The sequence below is a fragment of the Schistocerca gregaria genome, chromosome 6 (genome assembly GCF_023897955.1).
Source record: "Schistocerca gregaria isolate iqSchGreg1 chromosome 6, iqSchGreg1.2, whole genome shotgun sequence".
Classification (NCBI taxonomy): Eukaryota; Metazoa; Arthropoda; class Insecta; order Orthoptera; family Acrididae; genus Schistocerca; species Schistocerca gregaria.
In genome coordinates, this window is record NC_064925.1 from 228,214,099 (window position 1) to 228,236,427 (window position 22,329).

General features: G+C 41.6%; 1 protein-coding gene across 1 annotated transcript in view; it reads left to right on the forward strand.

Annotated features, from left to right (window-relative positions):
- Positions 1 to 3,890: 3,890 nt before the first annotated feature.
- The window catches only part of LOC126277871 (ATP-binding cassette subfamily G member 4-like), a 366,743-nt gene continuing 348,304 nt past the window's right edge, over positions 3,891 to 22,329 (forward strand). Inside the window, exon 1 of the mRNA XM_049977397.1 lies at positions 3,891 to 4,142. The gene's annotated coding sequence lies outside the window, so the exon portion shown is untranslated. The remainder of the gene's footprint in view (positions 4,143 to 22,329) is intronic.

Sequence of the window (22,329 nt, forward strand, 5' to 3'; positions counted from 1 at the left end):
TTCTGTCGCAATAATTTGCAATTTTGTCCTCCGTTCAATGTGTCTTCCAAAAATAAGTGGACAATTAGTTTGTCGCCTATGACACCGCAACAAATGTGAAAAGACCTAGGACGCTGATTATCAACTTTACATGCCCGGTGCACGTTTTCCACGATCTAATAATACTTGTTATGTGGTTAACGTAACTATGGTCCCTAAGAGTTGACTCGCTGGAGAATATCACTTGGCGAAAGAGTTGCAGGTCGCACAACCATATTAGATTCTGAAAATAATTCGCATGAAGTTCTTGACACAAGGAGGAATCGTAGGGATGTTGTTAGCTACATTCTATGATATCCCAAACGCCAATGTGAGCGCTTTCTGACTGGTGAGATTTCTTGTGTGCTTGCATGTGTTGTATGAGCCGTTGTAGCTAATGCTGCAATTTCATTGTTGCTGTTCCTCCTAACAGTTGTTGTAAGAGTTTTTCATGGGTAGTAAATCTTTTACAGCAGGGTAAATAGTGGTACCAGATCCTGGCCCATCAGCAAAACGTTCGGCATAAAGAACAACAGCGTCCAATTTCTTGCAGTCTCGCCATACATTGTAAAAACTTAGATTTGATCTTCTAAAGATAAAACAACCATTACTTCAAAAGTGCTTTAAAGCTCTCGAGTGGAGTGGTGCCGATTATTACGAACGGCTTTCCTTACAATGGTTGTGTGTAGTATTCCGCCGTAAGTCACTTAGCCGCTGGTGCGAGAGTTACTGCATGTGGACGGAAGAACACACTGAAATGAGACACACTGATGGTGAGATTCGAAGGGATTCACTTAAATCAACCACCGCGATTATCTGGGGATCACCTGCGTCAACCCCGAAGGGGTTTGTTTAGAACAGAAAATTTTGCAATTTTATCGCAAATGTAACGTAGAATAAAATGAATCGGTTCTTAAAAAAACTGGAAAACTGAATCTTTTAAGTTACAGAGCCATGTGCCACGAATGACAAAAATATTTCGGTTAAATCCAAAAACAATATTTACTATTCAGTACGTAGCACATTTTTGTTATCCTTTGTGTTTTGTTTTCCGTCTACAGGCACACTATTTATTAAGGTAAACATCACGATAAAAATGTCATAACCAGTGTCTTATTCCACTTACCTGCTGTATATGACATCGGTTCGCTCGTAAATATCCCAGTCTCTGTGGTCGTACTTTGTAATAAAATTGCTACATCAACACTAGCGCTGGGCATAGACATGAGCCGCAATTTAAAGGCAAACTAATATACTGTATGAATAAACACGGTTAATGTGAGAAATTTCTTGCAGCGGCCGTGTTAATGTGGCTTTTTGTTCACATTTCAATAGATGATACCTTTTATTAAAGGTTAACACTTTGTGTAATTTGGCGAAATCTTCTGGAACGCTAGTTTATTTTGCTGATGTTAACTAAACAGTCACTGAAGACTATTAAAGTAACTTTCCAATAGATTTACAGTCTATTCCGCAACTTATTCTGCTGTTTGAATCCAGAATACTAGTGATGTTGAAGAAACAATATTTAGCCAACGAAAGATTATCATTGATTACGTATTGTTACGTTATTTACGCTGAACCCCGAATACGCAAACAAAAAATTGACACTAACGATTGTTTCTTGGTGTTGCTTGATGCTAAGCAGATGTAATTACCAAATTTCAGGGTGCTTTATTGCGACGACTGATAGGTGATCACTCCATAAGTGTTTTCCCGTCAACTAACTTGTTTCGTCCCACACTCCTAAGCTATTTGCATTACGAACTCTAGAATCGTAGAGGAGATACTTTTACCAGTAAAATTGCAAATAATACCAAAAGCTACATTTTTCTCCGTTAGTAGAGCCGACTTTTCCACTGTTGAAACAATTTTCATTAAAACACTTATCTGTTTATGTTCTTACTTACACACAGTGTATATCTTTCCAGGCTTTCTAAAAGCGAATTAAGATTTTGTTTTCAGATAACTCGCCTCTCTCATGAGAGGACAACTGTAGGAAAAAAGTTCTCTAACAATAAAATGAACACGAAGGAGACACGAAAGCACGAAAGATATTAGTGTATCACGAAATGAATCGATCACATCATAGTCTCACTTAAAAGTAAAGCAGGGAGCAAACCGTCGTTCATTGGCAGAACACTACCGATGTTCTGTCAGTGTACAAAGGAGACAGCATACAAAACAGACGTGCGACCCATCCCAGGATACTGCTGGAGCGTGTGGTACCCATATCAAAATTGGTGTAACAGGGGTATTGAAAAGATTAAAAGTAGGGCAGTGCGAGTGGTCAAGGTCTGTTCGACCACTGGAAGAGTTTCATGAATAAGCCGTCAGAGCTGAACTGTTAGTCCTGAGGGGAGGAGTGAATTATTCTCCGAACACCTACTCAGAAAGTTTGTAGAACCAACTATAGTTGGTGAATCTAGAAATAGAAAACATGTTTGTTTTATCGTGAGACCACTAAATATTACGAATTGATGCATCGTACGAAAAAAAAGTTCTGGGTGAAAAGTCAATATTAGTAAAGAGGACATATGTCTGTGGTTTAACTGGCCACCTCCTAACAACACAGCTTTATATTTTCTAATGGGAAGCCCTTATTTTTATTGTATATTCGGATTCGTACGGTTTACTCACGCCATTGTTTCCCATTCGTGGTATAAGGCGCTGTAATAGATAAATATCAACAAGTTTGCCAGTTTATGCAATTAAGAACTGACACATTTGATTCTACATTTCATTTCCAATGGAAATGTAAACCTTCGTGTCCTAAAGGTAGATAGTGATATTCGGATATTGAGTATTACAAATTTGATTTTACAGTTCAAATAATATGGCATGACATTGAAACTTGTGACAAATAAGCTACTACGCTTGATTTCGATGGCCGCCCTCAGTGTGACTGATTTCGGTGTGTGCTTTCATCCAATCTCTGATACCCTCAAGGAGATCCAAGTCGTTGTTCCTGGATCACGCTAAATGCACTTTCTAAGCAGACACTGAAACGCCTAACCTACTGTTTGCAACAGTCAAGTAAATTTTGAACATAAAATATATCAACCGTTAGAACACAGATTTAAATTTACATCGTTCTTGAAATATAAATCAAAATCATTGGTTTTAAATTGCAAAAACGGTCACACCTGATATTTGTCGATTACAGTGCAATCTACCACAAATAGAAAACAATGGTTTGAGTAACCCGTACCTATTTTTTGGTGTAGTGTCCGAATCTGCAATAAAAATGTCGAGTTCCCGTTTGAAAGTACAAAGTGGACCACTTCTACCCGGGAGGGGGTTGGTTAGGAAATGGCCAGTTGCAGCACAAACAGATGTTCCCTTCAGTAACGTTAACTTTTCACTTAACCTGGTCTTTCGTACGATGCGTCATTTTCGAGATATTCAGTTGTCTCCAATTAAAGCAAACTCCCTGTATTACGACACCCCTAACATGTTAGTGCCAGAGAAAGCGAGATGATAAGATTACACTAATTGCATCCCGCAACGAGGCATTTAAGCAATCATATATTCCGCGCTCTATATGTGAATGGAACGAGAAAACTCCCTAATAACTGATACAGTGGGACGTACTCTCAGCCATGCACTTACTGCTGTTTGCAGCGTATAGACGTAGAAGTAGATGCTGAGTGAGTAAATTGAGACTATTGAGGAATTAAATGGTCGTTTAAAGCTGGTGGAAATAGTTTAGTTTTCTTAAATATGAAAATGCCTGATACCTAGCTTCTGTCGTTCGGAGAGTGCGTACTTATCTGGACGCATCTGAGTGCGCAGAGATCGCGTAGGGTTCTCACGGCCTGGCGTTCTGCGCATGCGCGAATTCGGCGCTGTCCACGAGCCTCTTCCCCCGCAGTTCGATCGCGGCTGCCAAGCCCGCCGGTCTACACTAAACGGCTTCTTCGCTCAGTAGTGGCTCCTGACGAGTCGCAAGGCAGGGCTGGTTTCTCTCGGCACCGCAGACGTGATTGCAGTCCAGACAGTCGCGGCTGGACAACCACACTGGTGCTCCTGTTGGGGACCTAAGAATGCGAAGTGCTGCTCTGCTCGACAAGGCCTCTAATATGTCCCCCCGTGGTCAACACTTCAACTGAATTGTATTGCAGGTACTGACGACACTCTTTCTTATCCTGCTAGCACCCCAAGCGTGATGTGACTGACAAACGTATGGCTCAACTAAGTGAAGTTTGTGCCTGGTGGCGAGGGTAGCAATGTTCTGTGTTCTTCAAAGAAACTAACTGGATTATCCACATACCAAGGACATACGAAAGACCAGACATTAAATACAAAACCTGTAACAATCCCTGTTAGCTTCCTTTACACAAAAACTGAGCAAACGAATAAGGAACACCCGACCAGGCTTTCTGCCGGCTAAGTATTTTCTCAATGCAAATTTGTCGTTCCAGGCACCACTTACCTTGGTTGGACTGTATTTCCACAGTATACAGTGAAGGCCCATTGCTTCTACAGTTGACAAAAAAAGGTGTTTTGCTTGGAAGTAGAACAAACCAGCCAAGTGCGAGTATTACTCGCGTTCCGAAGCTTCCGTTGAAACTTAGTTATGCATATACAGTAGTGGAAATCAGTATAAAGGTAGGGTTCATTAGACAGTAATAGTACGACGTCTGCAGCATACTGCATCGTATTCATTTTAAATGATGTAGATACATGTAAGATATTAGGTAGTACCTTTCGTAACACACTAAGGCGTTTTCATTTCCTGAGTTTCCTGTTGTATTATTGCATTGTTAGTACTTTGCCCAACCCCTGTCCTTCTTAATTAACTTAAAAATTCTCTTTGGCATCCATTTTGTTAGGGTTTGTTGTTCTTGCAGTGAAATTGTCGCCTACCCGTCTCGTATCGTTCTTTTCAGTTCACGTAACGGACTCAGACTGCCTTCCATTGTGATGAACACGTCCTGCAAGTGCTGTCAAAAGGTTTCTCCACGGGGTTCATATCCGGGCTAAGTGCAGGCCAGGAAGGACATCGATATCTTTTATCTTCAAACCACCTATTGGTTGTAGCAGAAGCATGTACAGATCCTTTATCTTGTTACAACATTATACTTCCGTTCCCTAGATCTTCATGCATTGTAATCAATTCTGCTCTCTAATGTCTGAATGCACGTCTTATGAGAGTTCATTGTAGTTTTTCGCCAAGTAGTGCGTAATTTACCGTTAGCGCAGAAGGCTGCACAAACCGTCACACTTCCATCATCAAAATTTCTGCTCCTTCTTACCTGCTGCTCTGTTCTCAGATCACGCCAATAGTGCTGAAATCCATCCGGTCCATCTAAATTAAATTTCTTCTTGTGGGATCCCGCCCAGTCGTCTTATGTAGGTTGCCTAGGAAACTGTTTTCTCGGATAGCTAGGCAACATTCAAGCAAATCTTCTTAATGGAGTTTAGTACAGTAAACTGAATTGACAATATTTAACTCAGGTGTTTTACGATGAAGTGTTGCAAGCAAACGGCGACATGCAAATAATCAGTGTCCTTCGATATATAAAATTTCTATGGAAGCAATTAATATTGATCACAAGTCAAGGCTCGTCTTGTAGTGCGGCTCTTCTAGTGCTTACAATGAAATGAATACCCCCTAGCTGCATACAGGCGTTGATATGTCAACGGGAGCAGTTGAAAATGTGTGACCCGATTGGGACTCGAACCCGGGAGCTCCTGCTTACATGGCAGACGCTCTGTTTTTTCTTTGATCGTTGATTTCGTTAGGGGTGGTCGTCCGATGACACCCGTTCAGCCTCTTCGTTGATCCGTTCACTCAGTTATTTTTTAATTACAGAGGGCAGCTAACTCTGACGGAACACGCTGGCCTACAGTACCGGCATCTCAGCCACGGAGGAGAGAGGACAGTGCGACTGCAAGGACTTATGTCTGGCACGCCTCCCGTGACACCCACATTCCCAACTCATTTTCCCGCACTATATTCGTAGTGTCCTGCCCATTACACTCATTGCTCGCGGCGTGTTGCCGATTCGCGTAAGAGTTCGGACACTGTTTGTGTGTACGCACAGAAGATGATGGTCAAATGGCCGGTGAGCCTTATATATGTTACAAAAAGGTACGGCCAAACTTTCAGGAAACATTCCTCACAAACATATAAAGAAAAGATGTTATGTGGACATGTGTCCGGAAACGCTTAATTTCCATGTTAGAGCTCATTTGATTTTCGTCAGCATGTACTGTACTTCCTCGACACACCGCCATGATTTCATACGGGATACTCTAACTGTGCTGCTAGAACATGTGCCTTTACAAGTACGACACATGTGGTCCATGCACGATGGAGCTCCTGCACATTTCAGTCAAAGTGTTCGTAGGCTTCTCAACAACAGATTTGGTGACCGATGGATTGGTAGAGGCGGATCAATTCCATGGCCTCCACGCTCTCCTGACCTCAGCCCTCTTGACTTTCATTTATGGGGGCATTTGAAAGCTCTTGTCTACTCAACCCTGGTACCAAATGTAGACTCTTCGTGGTCGTATTGTGGACGGCTGTGCTACAATACGCCATTCTCCAGGGCTGCATCAGCGCATCAGGGATTCCATGCGACGGAGGGTGGATACATGTATCCTCGCTAACGGAGAAGATTTTGAACATTTCCTGTAACAAAGTGTTTAAAGTAACTCTGGTACGTTCTGTTGCTGTGTGTTTCCATTCCATGATTAATGTGATTTGAAGAGAAGTAATAAAATGAGCTCTAACATGGAAAGTAAGCGTTTCCGGACACATGTCCACATAACAAATTTTCTTTCTTTGTGTGTGAGGAATGTTTCCTGAAAGTTTGGCCGTACCTTTTTGTAACACCCTGTATAATATCAAAATTATCGGTCTGAACCAGGCTCGAAATGTTTGTTTTGTGGAGCGTTTCTCTGCTGCAACGAAATTACAAATATTTTTGCTGAACTCCATTCAGTAACTGTGCCACTACCTTATTGGTGTTCACTGATTTGTAGCCGTAGTGCATTAGAGCACGTTTGAATTCGTTACTTAGGATACAATTTCACTGCATTTATCAGTGTACTGTACCTGATGCTCTAGCATGTACACTATGCACGACTACGTTAATTTTCCTACGGATCCCTACGTGTTTATACTGATGTCCAGTACTTTAGAGGTCAAAAATAGCATAAAAAGATGGTAAGGTTGTTGCAGGATGGGCTGTACTGATAAAAATTGTATTAAGAAAAAAGTTAGACTCCTTGCGCCGTTTCCCAGTTACGTAGCTTTGAAGTTAGACAATCAGGTCGTTGCACATTCAAATTCTAGTAGACTGACTGATACAGTGTCTGTCGCCAGACACGTTCTCTGTTTGGTTTCCTCAAACCAAAGAAACTTAGGGTTTATCAATTCCGAAAGAGGCGCATTTCAACTGATGAGCATTTGACGGGGAGGTGGAGGTTACTGTTTAACGTCCCTTCGACAACGAGGTCATTAGTGACGCAGCACAAGGTCGGCCAAGTGAAGGGCGGAGTAGGAAAGCGGCTGTGCCCTTTGGAAGAAACCATGCCGGCATTTGCCTTAAGGGATTTAGGGAAATCACGGAAAACCTAAATCAGGATGGCCGGACGCGGGTTTGAGCCGCCTTCCTCCCGAATGCGAGTCCAGTGTGCTAACCACTACACTACTCCACTCGGTGTTACTGCATTTTAGCGCGTGAAAGTGCCTGAATTTGCGCGCTCAACCACCTAATTGGCTAACGTCAATGCCAGTTCAATCGGAAACGGTGCAGCGCATCAAATTTTTTTCTTAACAATTATTTCTCAGCGCAATGTACCCTGAAACACCCTTTTAAGCTTTTCACACTGTTTCTGACCCCTCTCTAGGTAATAACAATAACTTCTTGTGGCTCATTGGCCTGGTGCAAGTCTTCTTATTGAACGCCACTTCGGTAACTGGCATGCGCCTCACTTACCCCAGTTATCGAACCGGGGAAAGGCGACCTACAGTTTGACGTGGAATCCGAACCACTTGTTGTTTCTGGCGACCCTTCTCATCGTTGAGAGGTGAAAGCTAAGTTAAAACGAAGCCCGAAAAATCTGTGCTCCGACAGAGATTTTATCCCGCAATCTCTCCATATCCAGGCAAACGCTTTATCGCTAGAATACTTTTTTCCTTAAACCTCACCGAGCGAGGTGGCGAGTGGTTACACTGGACTCGCATTCGGGAGGACGAAGGTTCAATCCCGCGTACGGCCATCCTGATTTAGGTTTTCCGTGATTTCCCTAAATCGCTCCAGGCAAATGCCGGGATGGTTCCTTTGAAAGGGCACGGCCGACTTCCTTCCCCGTCCTTCCCTAATCCGATGAGACCGGTGACCTCGCTGTCTGGTCTCCTTCCCCGAAACAACCAACCCAACCCCTTAAACTTCTTCTATTAAAATACAACGAATTACAGTGATGTACAAAATTTGATGTAAACTTAACTACTACTGAACCGTCATTCACATTGTTACGTTAATCAATGAATTAATTTTTTTAATTAAACAAAAAAGAGTAATATAAGGGACAATATAGGTTAATATTCGAATGTACAGGAAGAATTGATTTTAACTTCTTCTTACAGAACATTATTGCTGTGTTATTTTGATGTATTGCTTGAACTGCTTTTAGATGTAAATCAAAGAGCAGAATTTTAACAAGGGCCACAGAATTTGTCACATAGTAGTTCTTTTTATGATTGCTGTTGCTATCCTGTGTCAGTTCTTACAAAAACATTTTCAAGCATGTTTCCATACTTGATTTTGTGGTCTGAGCACTTGATAACAAGGCCGGACATGTGTGCAGGCAGTTCATCTACAAGTTTTGATGAGTCCGTTTGTGGATAGCAAAATATCTTACATATATTACCGGAGCTTTGCCTTGACTTAGAAGCCCAAATTTTTACACTGCCAAGGGGTACTGTAGACCTTGGTAGTTGCTACGAATATATTCCAAATAACCACCCACCCAGTACGTTGCAGAATGAAAAAATCATTCAGTTTACATCATAAAGATTGGCATAATATGAATATCTGCACAGACTTTGGCACTGTCATAGTAATGAATAAATCTGAAATGTTGAAATTGTTAGAATCTCATTATAATCTTACGTGCTGTAACTGGTTGTCAATAAGTATCTGACATATCAGGTTTCGGTCTTCATATGACGGTCAATCACCACTGTAGCATGAGTTGGATAATTTAGTTCTGCCCCAAATGGGCCCCCATAGCACCTCCTAAGTCACATATTAACATGAAGCACAACTAATATGAAGTTTTAAGTCAATGTAGCTTCAATGTTCTATAGCAAATTTACTTAATTATTATTAAAAAAGACGAAGTAAATATTCCAGAATTGGAATCAAGAACAGCTACCTATATGAGTAACTTGGAAGTAGATAACCTCTAAGTAGTGAAGCAACTTAAATCTCTCAATAAAGCAAGTCTTCCGGTCCAGACTGTACACAAAGTAGGTTCCTTTCAAAGTAAGCTGATGCAATAGCTCCGTACTTAACAATCGCGCTCGACGAAAGATCTATTCCCAAAAACTGGAAAGCTGCAGAGGTCACATCAATATTCGTAGTAGGAGTAATCGACTAAAATACAGACCGAACATAGATATGCAGCAGGGTTTTGGAACATATATTGTGTTCGAACATTATGAATTACTTCGAAGGGAACTTTATATTGACAAAGTCAACACGGATTTAGGAAACATCGTTCTTGTGAAACAAAATTAGCTCTTTACTCATATGAAGTATTGAGTGCTATCGACAAGAGATGTGAAATTGATTCCGCATTTCTAGATTTTGAGAAGGCTTCTGACACTGTACTACACAAGTGGCTTGTAGTGAAACTGCGCGCTTACGGAAGTTAAGTGACTGGATTCGTGATTGACGGAAAGTCATCGAGTAAAACAGAAGTGATTTCTGGAGTTCCCCAAGGTAGTGTTACAGGCCCTTTGCTGTTCCTTATTTTTATAAACAATTTAGTAGACAATCTGAGCAGCCGTCTTAGCTTGTTTGCAGATGATGCTGTCGTTCATCGTCTAGTAATTTCGTTAGAAGATCAAAACAAATTGCAAAGCGATTTACAATAGATACCGTTATGGTGCGAAAATTGGCAATTGGCCCTAAATAATGAAAATGATGAGTTCATTCCTATGAGTGCTAAAAGTAATCAGTTAAACTTCAGTTACACAGTGAATCAGTCAATCAAAAGGCCGTAAATTCAACTAAATACCTAGGAAATATCATTACGAATAACTTAAATTGGAAATAATACATACAAAATGTTGTGGAGGAAGGCAAACCAAAGACAGCGTTTTATTGGCAGATCACTCAGAAAAAGTAACAGATCTACTAAATAGACTGCTTACACTACGTTACTCCATCCACTTTTGGAATACTGCTGCGTAGTGGGGGATCCTTACCAGATAGAATTAATAGAGTACATCGAAAAAGTTCAAAGAAGAGCAGCATGTTTTGTATTGTCGCGAAATAAGGGAGAGAGTGTCACTGACATGATACAGGATTTGGGTTCAAAAAAATGGTTCAAATGGCTTTGAGCACTATGGGTCTTAACATCTTAAGTCATCAGTCCCCCAGAACTTAGAACTACTTAAACCTAACTAACCTAAGGACGTCACAGACATCCATGCCCGAGGCAGGATTCCAACCTGCGACCGTAGCAGTCCCGCTGTTCCGGACTGCAGCGCCTAGAACCGCACGGCCACCGCGGCCGGCTACAGGATTTGGGGTGGGCATCATTACAACGAAAGCGTTTTTCGTTGCAGCGGAACCTTCTCACGAAATTGCAGTCACCAACATTCTCCTCCGAATGCGAAAATATTTTATTGACGCCGACCTACATATGGAGAAACGATCATCACAATAAAATAAGGGAAATTAGAGCTCGCACGGAAGGCTACATATGTTCATTTTTCCACGCTGTTCGAGATTGAAATAACAGAGAATGACTGTGAAGGTGGTTAGATGAAACTTCAGCCAGGCACTTAAGTCTGGTTACGAATATCCATGTAGATATAGATGTAGAAAAGACTGAAAATGAGGGAGACTCTGCCAGTCAGTTTATTCCAGAAAATACAGTAGTGTAACGTCGTTCTGAGTCCACCAGTGTGGATTATTTATACGTAGTGTTTTTGTGCAGTATTAAATTACAGTGGAGGTGAGGTCACGCAACATCAGATAGTGGGGCGCAACCAGCACAGTGTACCAATATTTACCTTCACATTTAGCGCGTGACCCGTCTCCGTACCGTGGTCGCTAACGCACACCTGTGTGATGGCACTCGACTCGATGATAAGTCGGTTCGTATCCTGGTGGAACAAAATTTTTCTGGCAGTATTTAGCCGAGAAGGGAGAAGAGATGGTGGCGTAAAGTTGATGGCCACTAGTCTCTGTGATAATGACTTGATTAAATTGAAAACCTCTCTGCAGTGTCTTATGAACTGAAGACGTGTGACAATATTGGATATGATCCGTCCATCTGAAGGGAGCGTTCAGCTCGGCCTCTCCCTTGATGCTACTAGTGATAGCCGACACTAGGTTTCGCCCTCTTCTTTCCCCTCATCCATAACAACAAAACCCATCACTGTACAAGTACGCGTAACAGTCATCCTTGAGACACAGATACACACTTGACAGTTCGTTATAGGTCAGAGGACGACCACGGCGGATCACCTCCACTTGGACTTCACCATGGGCAGCGATACAAGATTCCCCTGCATTTGCTACCTTGCGGTCATTTCCTGAGAGTGGGACCACTTTGACCTTTGCTTTAGTGTCTCCTATCCTAGTCAAAAGGTCCGCAGCTCGTGGTCTTGCGGTAGCGTTCTCGCTTTCCGAGCACGGTGTCCAGGGTCCGATTCCCGGCGGGGTTAGGGATTTTTCCCTGCCTCGAGATGACTGGGTGTTGTGTCGTCTTCATCATCATCGTTCATGCCCATTACTGTCCGAGGAAGGCAATGGTAAACCACCTCCGCTAGGACCTTGCCTAGTATGGCGGTGCTGGTCTCCCGCACCGTCTCGTACGCTCTGTCACGGAGTATGGGACTTCATCATCCTAGGTAAAACATTCAGTAAAACCATAACGGCCGTTGTATCAGTTAAGTACTCTCTCCAAGAATTTTCGAATGGCAATGTAAAGAAACCAAAGTTCCAAAAGAAGAATTCCTTTTGCATCTCTGGACAGTTGCAAGCGTAGACTTAACGAAGAAGTACTCAAACCTGTTTTGAATAACCACACGCATGCTGTCTGCAACATTTAGCTGAAATATTTGAGCTTTACGTTTTGGGTTGGAATCCAGACAGTGGATGTAAGTTAAGACCACGGCTTCCAGTATCGATGAAGACGTCTATATATTGTACGTAAAATGGAGCTGTCAACTAGGCTAGTGCGAAGAAATATACTGTCAACTACGCCAGAGGAAGGAAGATCAGATTTTAAAGTCAAGTGGATGTTGGGGTCGTTAGAGACGTGGCACACGCTCGGGTTGAAGCAGGAAATTGTCTGCGTCTTTTTCAAAGTTATTAGCCCATCGTTTACCATAAGATAGTTTGTTGGATCACCAAAGGCATAGGTGAGTGGCGATTCGAAGCCTGGTCCTCTCGAATGAGAGAGTAATCCATAATACATCCGCACCATTACTCTGAAATTCACGTTTAAGCGCGTGACAGATGGTTCATAGGATCACTTCGACTATTTCACGAACGTTCCACTGTCTAATAGCACCTGGCAAAATGAACATATACATCTTTCCGTGAGGGTTCTGAATTCTCTTACTTTATCACTATGGTCGTTTCTCCCTACGCAGGTGCGAGTCAAAAAATATTTTCTCATTCGGTGAAGAAAGTTACTGGCTAAAATTTTGTAAATAAATTTCGCCGCAAACAAAAATGCCTTCGTTTTAATGATTGCCATCCCAACTAGTCTATCACGTCCGTGACACTCTCTATCCTGTTTAGCAATAGTATAAAATGAGACACAATCCTGTCTGGTAAGGATCCCACAACTCGCAGCTACGTCTAGAACGGCTCACACTCGCTTATTGTATGCGATTTACTTTGCAGAGGCATTGCACTTTCTCAGAACAAATTTAAGCCTTGCATCCGCGTTCCTTAACAACTGATTTTACACTTTCTCCCATTCGAGTCCAGTACACTCATTCAACTTCTGTCCCATTATTCTGATGCATTTAGAGCAATACAGCACAAGAAATTCAAACGTAACGTACGTTTTATTGCGATATTCATTAAAGACTGTACACAGATCAGTACATTTTTTTTATCTTAACCCACTCAGTAGATGGAACATGAAGCTTCACTAGGGAGTGGCTGCTTAGAGATTCGCGGCTTCGCACCATTCTTTTTTCCCTGAAACCCTTTCCATAGTTCTTACAATTATACCGATATAGCCGATATACGATTTATCAACGCCTGCAGTTAGACTATTATGTTTCATCAGATATACCTTTTTGTCAAAAACTGACATAATGTCCTTGGAGATAGTCCGTAACCAGTGCACCGATGGAGGTGGTGCAGTGGTTAGCACACTGGACTCGCATTCGGCAGGACGACGGTTCAATCCCGTCTCCGGCCATCCTGATTTAGGTTTTCCGTGATTTCCCTAAATCGCTTCAGGCAAATGCCGGGATGGGTCCTTTGAAAGGGCACGGCCGATTTCCTTCCCCATCCTTCCTTCCACCGAGCTTCCGCTCCGTCTGTAATGACCTCGTTGTCGACGGGATGTTAAACACTAATCTCCTCCTCCTCCGTAACCAGTGATTTTAAATTAGAGTCCTTTCTTTTAATTTTGTGGAATGCCGGTTTCGTTTCAAATTACTCATACCTACTGTATGAGTTAGAATAGTAGCCTCTCCAATACCAGCAAATTTACATCCAACGTCATGTCCGGTATTTTATCCTGTGACGTAAGACGTAAATTTTGCTCCGCAAATCAATACTAAAATTCAAATGTTACGTAACAGGACGAAATAATGGACTATTTTATCCTGTGACGCTACTTGTAAATTTTGCTGATAATTGGACGGATTACCATATGAGAATGGTTCATGTTGGACCGAAACCTCTCATAACAAAATTTAAAAGGATTAAAAACAATAAAAAACTGAAGATGCAATAACGACGGACAATAAAATATTTGCTTTTTTTCTCCATTGTGACGAGGTTTCAAGAATGTAAAACATGTCATAAAACTAGAATACATATTTACAAAAAGACAAATGCTTTCCACATATCCCAAATAGAATGATCCTCGTACATTTACAAAAAGTAAAAATTTTAAAACACGTTCTCATGTAAGACGTCTGCTAAACTTGTCACAAGTACATAGAAGTATACACTCTGAAATAAAACGCGTAAGATAATTCTTAGACTATTGTAGCCATGTATCATTGTAGTACATCATCAGGTTTACAGGTATTCTTATTTCTAGTATTGATTCCATGTAATGAGATGTTAATATGAAAAGAGAAATATTATTAGCTACAAATTTCATTAAGTATTACAATATATTGAAAAGAAGTCGTCAGTGTAATGCATGATCAAAAAATTTTCGTTTGATTGTGTAGCTGCAGTGTACATGCAACGTAGTGCGACACCAATGCAGGTATACAAGCACCGACAAATGCCGACAAGTGCACAAGGAGTTAGCGTGGCATTTGAACGGAAACTTTCTGATCGCCCCCTGCAACCCAAATTCCTTGGATAGGGCACAAAAAATAACACACATTACACGGTTTAAGACTCTAAAAACCCTAGATAAAGGTCTCGTACGACACTGTACAATGAAGGTTAGCCAAGAAAGCTAGCCTTATTTTAATTTTCATATCACTTACCACTGACCATCGCAACATCAAAATGCCATGTGCTGGCGTTGCGGGTATGTGACACGATAAGAGAAGTTATAAATGGAGCAGGGACGAATGGGAAATGATTCTAGCAAAGACACGGGTTGAAAGTGGAAAAATCACTGACGAGTCGACTTTCACAAAAGCCAGGATGTATGGCCTGACACCTCGGAACGAGCATATCGGATACGGAGAAGCCAGGCTGCTGTTCATTTGCTACTGTCGTGAGTCTCTGTGGAAAGTTGTTGAAGGTCAAGTGAAACCACAAGTAGGCGACTAGGTGTTGTTCGTTCACGCCTTATTCAGCACCTGGAGGACGGAAGCTTTCCAACCCTTAAGCCCTTTGTTGCCTGTTGATGTTAATAAGACCTCTTTCGATCCTTGTTTGTTCTGATTACACACATATTTCCCACGCTATAGGCTGATGATACGTTTAAGTACATGTTTATCTTGGGTTGGAAACACTTCAATGCCTCCTGTATCTCGTCTGCTAGTCAAAGAGTACATTTGTGTATTATTTGGTGAGAACTGAAGGTTTGCTTGAGAGAGAGAGACAGTATTTGTTTTGTTTACTGCCATGCAAGTGTTAACAATATTTGTGTTTACTAAAATAGACACGGTGAATTTAAAGTCCTATTTTCTTCTACTGAAGCTCTTTGGCTAAATTGGCCACTTTTATTTATGAAATAAGGCGAAGACCACGCTGCACTTCAGAGGACTGTCTGGCCGTATGTGCGTTTATAGTGTAATGCCACACAAACGTGGTGTCTCGTTTGCTTTGATATTTTTCTCTGTATTTCACTAGCTTTGGCGATGTAGTCGCATACAGGTCATGTTCCTTTTAATGTCAGCCCGAATCTCATTATTGTAAGTGTTGTTTCACAGAGAAGTGCCACTTCTTGGGCATTGGCAATATTAACAACTGACGGCATTGTTGCAGCTCTTTTAAACGATTTGCCAGGTGATTATGGCGTTAGGAAGGAGGGGTCGATGAAGACAATGATACTGATATAAATGATGCCAATAATCCGGCGTGTTTAGGATTTGACGTGGTTTTGAAACACGCTTTAGGTTCTAATAAAATTTTTGAAAGAGTTTCGATGCAATGTGCACCACTGCAGCTCGAAATAAATTTATCTGAGAGAGTAAATAAATGTGAAAAACAAGTGATTAATGATTGGTTACATGAAAATCTTCTCAAAAGTAGAACGATATCTGTGACTAAAGTTGGCACAAGGTGGAGGAAACGTAGATGATGCGATTATTTTGTTCACTGGAAGAAAGACTAAGAAACAAACTGTTGCAGACTCCAGGCCTGAAACGAAGCATTATTCCCTTTGCCTTTTATCAGGCGGGGAAGGAAGCCTTGGAGAGTGAATCTGAAAAGTTTTTGTTAGATTAGCTTTAAGTTTTTCGAAGAAGTTTTGGAGCAAAGCATGAGACCAAACTTCGATAACATTTCTGCTTACGCTTCCTTCCTGGAGCACAAAAGTAAAGAATTTGTTTGTAGCTTAATGAGGACATATATGAAAAGTTTTCCATCAGGCCTTTCATCCTCTAAGGAAATAAAGAGGCGACTTTCATTGTAGGTTGTAATTATCTGAAATTGGAGTACTTTGTTGAAAGACAACAAAATTGTATGTCTGGCATCCAGTTACCATGGAACAGAAGTAACATTTGTCTCCGGAAAGCAGAAGGATGGCGTTAAAATCAACATTAACTGCTCTTCTGTAATAAAGAGCTAAAGTTATAATATCGGATTTGCAAACTAATCTGAAGACAGTTCTGCTTATGGACTGGGAAGAAGAACCAAAAAGTATTTGTAACTGTTTATGAATCGTACTGTGAGCAGAACAGAAAGATTACGCTTCTGGAGTTTAGGATAAAAGTTGCTCATATGACAGGTGAATGCAAAGCATATAAATCCCATAGCTACAAGCCAAGTTCTGACAGAACACGCGACAAAAGGAAGAAATTATTGCCAAGGATGTAATATTAGGAAATAAAGGAATTAATTTTGTCACTTTCGCAGTAAACAGAGGATGATTTGATGTATACAGGGTGTTACAAAAAGGTACGGCCAAACTTTCAGGAAACATTCGTCACACACAAATAAAAAAGATATGTTAGGTGGACATGTGTCCGGAAACGCTTAATTTCCATGTTAAAGCTCATTTTAGTTTCGTACTTCCTCGATTCACCGCCAGTTGGCCTAATTGAAGGCAGGTAATGTTGCAATTGTGCAATCACGTCATCAGCACAGATTTTCTGTGAAAGTTTGGGCAGGCATTGTTGGTGATGTCTTGATTGGGCCCCATGTTCTTCCACCTACGCTCAGTGGCGCACGTTATCATGATTTCATACGGGATACTCTACCTGTGCTGCTAGAACATGTGCCTTTACAAGTACGACACAACATGTGGTTCATGCACGATGGACAAAGTGTTTGAAGTAACGCTGTTACGTTCTGTTACTGTGTGTTTCCATTCCATGATTAATGTGATTTGAAGAAAAGTAATAAAATGAGCTCTACCATGGAAAGTAAACGTTTCCGGACACATGTCCACATAACATATTTTTTTTCTATGTGTGTGTGAGGAATGTTTCCTGAAAGTTTAGCCGTACCTTTTTGTAACACCCTATATAATACAAGAATGATCGGTCTGAAACAATCTCGAAATGTTTGTTTTGTGGAGTGTTTCTCTGCTGCAACGAAATAACAAATATTTTTGCTGAACTCCATTCACTAACTGTGCCATTACCTTCCTGGTGTTCACTGATTTGTAGTCGTAATGCATTAGAGCACGTTTGAATTCGTTCCTTAGGAAAAGTGCTGTACCGAGAATTGTTTTTACCACGTTCGTAAAATGGTAAAAAAATAAAATCAAAATTCCGAAAAAATTCACTGCTGTTTGATGCTGTTATCTACGTCCACAACTCTGACGACAGAGTGCAATGATGGAGTAGGAATAATTGTTTCGGAGCACAACGTTCAGCGCACATTGTGGAACACGTGGTTCCTTAGCGGAGGACACTTGTGTGTTCCCACGTTGATCGACCGACATTATGAATTATGGTTGCGATGGACACGGAATGTAGACAATGGACCGTGGATCAATGGAAATGCGTCACCAGGTCATGTCCGGACGTGTCACTAATCCGGCGAAGGGCTGTTAGATACTGGTACCCCTGCCTCAGTCGGGGATATTAACCTGGTGTGCGAGTGGTAGTAGTCGAAGGCATAATGATAGTTGTGAACAACACGAGCATTATAGTCGACCACGTGCATAAAAAAAGTGGCTCCAAGTGCTATGTGACTTTACATCTGACATCATCAGTCCCCTAAAACTTAGAACTGCTTAAACCTAACTAAGGCCACCACACATCCATGCCCGAGCAGGATTCGAACCTGCGACCGTAGCAGCATCGCGGTTCCGGACTGAAGCGCCTAGAACCGCTCGGTCACGACGGCCGGCACCATGTGCATCCTTTCATACTTGATGTCGATGGGGTCTTCGAGCAGTACAAGTGTCGTTATAAGAAGGCCAGAATCGTGCTGCAGTGGTTTGAGGAGCATTATGGTGAACTGATGTTGATGTCTTGACCACAAAATTAACCTGTTGTGAACTCGATTAACATCTGGGACACTATCGGGCGGCAGCTCAGCGAACACAATCCAAAGGATTTGCGTGATCTGTGCATTGTCATCTATTGCTACAGACTTCCGGAAACCTACCAAGAACTTTAAATCAAGTCGTTTTTGGGTATTAGCCCTACATACTAAAACAAGTAAAATACCGAAGTTTCGATAGACTTTGCAGCGATCATTTTCAGATTAGTCGCCTGAAGAGGAACGCTGCAAAGTCGCTCGAAACGCCTGCATTTTAATTGGTTTAGTGTCTCACAAAGGCGCGGCATAATACTCACATTAAATCTACTCAGACTGAAGGTGTGGAAGCGCACGAACTTAAACTACCAAGCCTTGTTGAATCCACGGACGCGGGCATACTACTGTATTGCTTTACAAAGGTGGACCAGCACAGTGTATGTCTGATAACATCCGCGTTACTAATAAAGATTTATGTAGACGCTTCAACAGTCGTAAGGGCGAACGTGTTAGTTGTGATAGTGTGATATGCAAAGTGTGCGTGATACTGGATGTTAAATCAGTCTCTGTCCGAACATTCCAATCTGTCATTCCGTCTGGGAAGGAGCGGCCCCACAAAAAATTACGTTACGGTGCAGTGTCGAAATAAACGAGAAAGGGGTCGTGTCGACAGTCCCAGATAAAGCGTGAATAGTGGATACCAGTAACATTTCCGGGTCAATGTGCACAAGTCAAGTCCAAAGCAAACAGTGGCACTGCAGCCATTGGAATCACGTCGGTCTGGGAGACAAGCAGGTCACTTGACGTATCTACAACCGTCTCTCGGTGGATGCGTGAATGCGTTCCCTATTCACGTAGGTGCCGTTAAGGGGACCACACCATGCCTATCTAACCCATGTTAATTTAGGCAAGTATTTGACCCATTTCTGAAAAAAACTATTTGATGCAGGAACTTAATATTTTTACTGTATGTTCATGATGCTAATACTGTCAACTGTACTAAAATATACTTTATCCATTTTACAGTTTTTAAGAAACACTTTTTTAAATTTATTAACAATAAAAATTAAGTTTTTTCCACAGAAAATATTTTTGTGAACTTCCTAAAGGGGGAATATTAATTAATGTAGTACCAGAGGTGGCTTTTTATGGAGCCTCTGAAAATTTTTCATTTATCTATGAAAGTTTCTGATGTAATGGGGCATATGTACTGAAAATTTTAGTTTGCAGGAAATTGACTGTGGTTCATGGTGTGGGTTCCTGTAGCCATGTCCTAGTTAATGAACCACGAGCAACGTATGAGTGGTCAAGTAAGTGGTCTCGACAGTCGGGATACCAGTCACTTTGGAATAAGGCTGGGCATCTCGGACATATTCTAAGTCGTGGTCACCTTTGTGCTCATACGGCAAAGACTACCAAATCCACCGGTTAGTCCCTCAACCGTTAGGGGTAAAACTCAATGGGACTCGGGGCAAGTAAGGCTAGCAACCTGCTTCCCCGATACTTTAAATATGATGCTGGCAACAATCAGAGCAAAATGCCTCGGACCTTTGGAGGTGACGGTGTCCCACCTCTGACAAACCAGGGACTCCTAAGATACGACTTGGCAAACAAATGGTAATGAGATGGGGAGCTATTAATATCAATGGGGGCTACCCTGGGAAGAAGGTAGAGCTGGCAGAAGCTGCAAGTAAGATGGGGCTGGACGTTTTAGCTGTTAGTAACATTCGGGTAAGGGGTGAGAAAGAAGAGGAAGTGGGAGAATACGAGGTCCACCTGTCAGGAGTCAAAGCAGGAATAGCTCAATGGGGTGTAGCGCTTTACACCAGGAAAGAAATGGAACCCACCGTAGTTGCAGTAAGGTATGTAGACGAACGACTGATGTGGATAGATTTGACTGTGCCTAGCAAGAAAATTAGGATTGTCGGTATATTCGCAATGTGAAGGGACAGATCAAGATAAGATGGATAGTTTTTATGAGGCACTCAGTGATTTAGTTGTTAGAGTAAAGGAAAAGGACAGTGTTCTGCTCATGGGTGATTTTAATGCCAGGTTTGGAAATCGAACAGAAGGGTATGAAAAGGTTATGGGTAAATTTGGAGAGGATATGGAGGCCAAAAAGGTGGGAATTTAAGGAGATGGGACCTGGATAAACTAAATGAACCAGAGGTTGTACAGAGTTTCACGGAGAGCATAAGGGAGCAATTGACAGGAATGGGGGAAAGAAATACGGTAGAAGAAGAATGGGTAGCTTTGGGGGATGAAGTAGTGAAGGCAGCAGAGGATCAAGTAGGTAAAAAGACGAAGGTTAGTAGAAATCCTTGGGTAACAGAAGAAATATTGAATTTAATTGATGAAAGGAGAAAATTTAAAAACGCAGTAAATGAAGCAGGCAAAAAGGAATACAGACGTCTCAAAAATGAGATAGACAGGAAGTGCAAAATGGCTAAGCAGGGATGGCTAGAGGACAAATGTAAGGATGGAGAGGCTTATCTCACGAGGGTAAGATAGATACTGCCAACAGGAAAATTAGAGACCTTTGGAGATAAGACAACCACTTGTATGAACATCAAGAGCTTAGATGGAAACCCAGTTCTAACCAAAGAAGGGAAAGCAGAAAGGTGGAAGGAGTATATAGAGGGTCAATACAAGGGCGATGTACTTGAGGACAATACTATGGGAATGGAAGGGGATGTAGATGAAGATGAAATGGGAGATACAATACTGCGTGAAGAGTTCGACAGAGCACTGAAAGACCTGAGTCGAAACAAGGCCCCCGGAGTAGACAACATTCCATTGGAACTACTGACGGCCTTGGGAGAGCCAGCACTGACAAAACTGTACCATCTGGTGAGCAAGATGTATGAGACAGGAGAAATACCCTCAGACTTCAAAAAGAATATAATAATTCCAATCCCAAAGAAAGCAGGTGCTCACAGATGTGAAAATTACCGAACTATCAGTTTAATAAGTCACAGCTGCAAAATACTAACGCGAATTATTTACAGACGAATGGAAAAACTAGTAGAAGCCGACCTCGGGGAAGATCAGTTTGGATTCCGTAGAAATATTGAAACTCTGAGGCAGTACTGGCCTTAAGACATGTCTTAGAAGAAAGATCAAGGAAAGGCAGACGTACGTTTCTAGCATTTATAGACTTAGAGAATACTCTCTTTCAAATTCTGAAGGTAGCAGGGGTAAAATATAGGGAGCGAAAGGCTAGTTACAATTTGAACAGTAACCAGATGTCAGTTACAAGAGTCGAGGGACATGAAAGGGAAGTAGTGGTTGGGAAGGGAGTGAGACAGGATTGTAGTCTCTCCCCGATGTTATTCAATCTGAATATTGGGCAAGCAGTGAAGGAAACAAAAGAAAAATTCGGAGTAGGTATCAAAATCCATGGAGAAGAAATAAAAATGTTGAGGTTCGACGATGACATTGTAATTCTGTCAGAGACAGCAAAGGACTTGGAATAGCTGTTGAACGGAATGGACAGTGTCTTGAAAGGAAGATATAAGATGAACATCAACAAAAGCAAAACGAGGATACTGGAATGTAGTCGAATTAGGTTGGGTGAGGCTGAGGGAATTAGATTAGGGAATGAGACACTCAAAGTAGTAAAGGAGTTTTGCTATTTGGCGATCAAAATAACTGATGATGGTCGAAGTAGAGAGGATATAAAATGTAGACTGGTAATGGCAAGGAAAGCATTTCTGAAGAAGAGAAATTTATTAACATAGAGTATCGATTTAAGTGTTAGGAAGTCATTTCTGAAAGTATTTGTATAGAGTGTAGC